The 3,947-nt window shown below is 50.3% G+C and overlaps 1 long non-coding RNA gene across 1 annotated transcript; it reads right to left on the reverse strand.

The window, feature by feature from the left end:
* Nucleotides 1-708: 708 nt before the first annotated feature.
* Nucleotides 709-2,599, reverse strand: LOC141411571 (uncharacterized). Its single transcript, XR_012436411.1, has 3 exons — nt 2,358-2,599; nt 1,930-2,073; nt 709-1,593 (listed from the first exon to the last, which is right to left on the reverse strand). It is a non-coding gene; the product is annotated as an uncharacterized lncRNA (long non-coding RNA).
* Between the last annotated feature and the right edge of the window lie 1,348 nt (nt 2,600-3,947).

Raw genomic sequence — 3,947 nt, forward strand, 5'->3', positions numbered from 1 at the left:
CCACTGTGCTGTGAGCTTCTGGAGGAGGGGGACAGCCTTATTTTTCTTTTTTTAATGCCCTTTGGCTCTAGCTTAGGTACATGGAATATTCTAGAAACAAAGGTTCACTGATTGATCGAATGCATAAACACATGCACAGGCAAAGCTCTCTCAGATAGAGCCGGGAGCACAGGGAAGGTGAGAAGAAGCTAATAGAACACAGGCCTTGCATTCACACAGAACATCAAGGGATCCTGGTCCTGGTAAAAGCATGCTCTGCCCATCCCTGTGTTTTCCTCCCTGTCTACCAGCCCCTCTCTTGCAGGCTCTTGGAAGAAAAGGCATTTCCTGTGGTCACTGCTTGAGCGCTTTCCCACCCTTGCTCTAATAATCACCACAAACTCAGTGGCTTGGACCACACAAAGGTACCCTACCTCTTAGCTCTGTCTGGAGGTCGTGAGTTTGGCATGCATCGCACTGGGCTGAAGTCAAGGTGTGGGCAGGGCTTGTTCCTTCTGGAGACCCTACCGGTAGGCCATTTCCTGGCCTTTTTCGGCTCCAGAGTTGCCCACCCTCATTGGTGTGTCAAGAGACCTAAGCGCACACCCAACCCCAGAAATCTGTCTCAAGGAACCCCAGGTGCTCAGCTGGTAAAATACGAAATGATTGCAGAAAAATACATAAAAGAAAAACAAAACAGAAGAGTTTTTTATTAAAGGTTTCCCCAACTTTTTTCCTTAAATCTCAAGTGCTATTCTTCCTTTTCTAGTAACGTACCACAGAAAACAAATAGCAAGACATGCTCCTGTTTACTGACCACAAACACAGGTGGGAGGTGCCTGCTGGCATATTTTGTTCTACAAATGACTGAAGTTACATAGTAGTAGAAATATCCCTGTCCTTTGTGGTATTCCGGAAAGGGTAGGACTTTCTGGAATTTCAGGTGCTCTACCTTGTGTGCACATCTGACAGCTTGGGTGAGTCCAGCTGGCTTTCTAGGCTGCCTCTGTGGGTCTCTGGTAATCTGCAGATCATGCCCTCCTGTGTTTGGCAGCCCAGTTCATGGTTCACCAAATCGAGATGTTGGAACACATTTTCCTCTGTTGGACGATCTTGGTCCTTCCCAGCCCACAGAACCCAGCACATTCACTCCTTACCGTCTTCCGTGCCATTTTGCAGTGTCTGCATTCAGGTCAGATGCCTTCTCTTTGTGATAAATGGAGGCCACTGTGCAGTTAATGAGCAAGAGCTTTCTAGTCACCAGACGAGCCAGTCACTTGCAACAAGGTCGAATGGGATCAGGGGATAAAGATAGGAAGCCTTCGTAAAGGAGGACCGCCTGAGCCATCCATCCTTTAGCTTTTCCTAAGAGCACCTGCAACAACCTGCTACCAAAGAGTGATCCAGCCGGGGTATAGCAAGAATCTGACTTTTCACAGCCTGAACACCACACTCACAGTGACATCTTGTGACTAAATGTGTTTAAAATGGCAGGAACATTAAAGAGCTGGAATCCACTTTACCAAACAGGTAGAAGGTGCCACCTTGTGAGGTGATCCTGTTAGAAACGCTGGTCGATCTGCCCGGTTGCTCCCTGCTTGTAATGCGGCAACACTGCAGTAGGAAGTTGAAGTGGAGAAAAGATATTATCACACTGCTCAGCAATAGCTGAGAAATCAAAGAACACAAAGCAGCAGAGAGCAAAATAGAGCAAGCCTTGCAGAGGGTAAGGCATTGAAGGAAAAGCGGCAGATCTCAGAGGCTGCAGAGACAGGAGAAAGCCAGGAAGGGCTGCTGGGAGAAGCCTGGCTGGGAAGGAAGGAACTGAGTGGGAGAGGAAAAGGCCAAGGTGCCGCGGGAAAGAGGATCCCATGTAAGGACCACAGATCAAACCAATGCAAGGGGAGTTTACACAAACTCATTACGAGACAAAGATGTATAGGAACTGACCTTGCTTGGAAGATGTAGTTAGCATTTCAGAAGGAAACCGTTCCCCAAGCATCTGTTAGAGGTGCTCCCAGACACTGACCAGGCGTCCTGCCTTAGTTCATTCATTTACCCAACGCAACTCCACCATTCTGCAGGGGGCAGAGGCTGGGGATGGAGGATAAATGTAGCCTGAGAGAAAGGCATACCAAGCTTCTTCCAGTGGCTCTTCCCGTAGGTGGCAGCACACTCCACACGTTAGTCCCCTTATGGCTTCCACCACACAGGAATGCAACACTCATGCACACTTAATCACACACACATACACACACACACAGGCTCACTATCAGCAAGCTTATACATAGACACCCTCTTTCCCCCCACCCCAAACACGGACATGGGCTGCTGCCCACACACTCTTGCTGCACGATGGCACACACAGGGGCCAGCACCTGTTTCAGTCCTCACCCGCCCCACCATCCCCTGTGGGGAGGAAAGGGAGGCGCCCTGGGCACCCAGCCCTGGGGTCAGCCCAGTTGTCTGCCCGTGTCCTGTTAATGACTCCTCAGAGTATTGGATGACAGGGAGCACTCTTGGCTTCTCAGGGTGATCCCTAGGCCGGAGGGCTCCAGCTGGTCCAAGCACAAGGGTGCTGACAGGTGCTGCTGGTCCTTGTCTATATTAGGGGCTCCTATGTCCCCAGGCCTGCTGCCTCGGCCATGGCCCTGATGTGCGCAGCAGTGACGCTCCTTTGTGACTCACTAGCATCCTCAGAGAGAGCACCCCAGGTTGCCAGAAATGCCAACATCTCAATTGGGTGCTTGGCACCACTTGAACCTACAACTGCCAGCAGCATGTGACCTCAGGCCCAGCCGGCCAGGGAGCTTCCTGGAGCCCATCCTCCTGGCTGCCTCTTGGAGAGCTGCCTGTCCTGTAACAAAGTGATCCCCAGTGCAGGGTGGACAGAGGGCCCTGGGGATGTGACATGTGAGTGGAAACCGTCTGTGATTCTGGGGGCACTTTCTGGTGTGCTGGAAAGAGTGAGGCTTGGCCTCCAGGCTGGTCCAATCTCTTTGTCAAATGACAAGTTCTGCATCTCATTGGGAAAAGGAAGGGTGTGGTATATCCCATCCCAATGTCCCAGGGCTGTAGTAAGGAGCTGAAAGTGAGGGTGGCTTGGAATATAAGAAGTGGATGTCTCACAGTTCTGGGCAGGAGCCTCTCTGCAGGCTCTTGGGAGGCTTCCTGCCTCTTTTAGCTAGTGGCGTTGCCAACAGTTCTGGTACTCCTTGGCTTCCACTCCACACATGGTGTTCTCTCTGTGTGTGCACACATTGCTAACTTTTTATTTGTGGTACTGGGGTTTGAGCTCAGGGCTTTGTGCTTGCTAGGCAGGTGCCTACCACCTGAGCCACTCCGCCAGCCTTTTTTTTTTTTTTGGTTGTTGTTGGTTATTTTTGAGATAGGGTCTGGCTTCTTGCCCACATTGGCATGAATGGTGATCCTCCTGTTTGTGCTTCCTCTTGCAATGAGGTTGATAAGCATGCATGATAGGATGATGGACCCACTGGGTGAGATGGGGTTTTTGAGAACTCTTTGCCTGAGCTGGCCTTTGACACAATCTTCTTGATCTCTGCCTCCTGAGCAGCTAGGATTACAGGCCTGAGCCATTGCACCAGACCTCCTGCTTCTTATAAGAACATGAGTGAAAGGTAATCAGCATGACCTCAGGCTAACTTGGTTGCATCTGTAGAGACTGTGTTTCCACATAGATTACGTCTACAGGCACCTGGTTGAGGACTTAAACACATCATTTTGGGATACAATTCAACCGATGATGCTTACCTTGCAAGGCTTTTGTGTGACCAAAGATAATTATCCAGCAGTGCTTTGCTCAGTCACATCACAGTAAGGGACATCATGAAAGATGGAAAGGCAGGCTCTTCCTGGGTCCCCAGGTTGTCATCTAGCCTGACCCAAAGCTTGGTTTGGTGCAGTCCTCGTTCTCATCTCTCTTTCTGCTGCTCAAGCATATGAGGCCT

Source organism: Castor canadensis, chromosome 10 (assembly GCF_047511655.1).
Source record: "Castor canadensis chromosome 10, mCasCan1.hap1v2, whole genome shotgun sequence".
Classification (NCBI taxonomy): domain Eukaryota; kingdom Metazoa; phylum Chordata; class Mammalia; order Rodentia; family Castoridae; genus Castor; species Castor canadensis.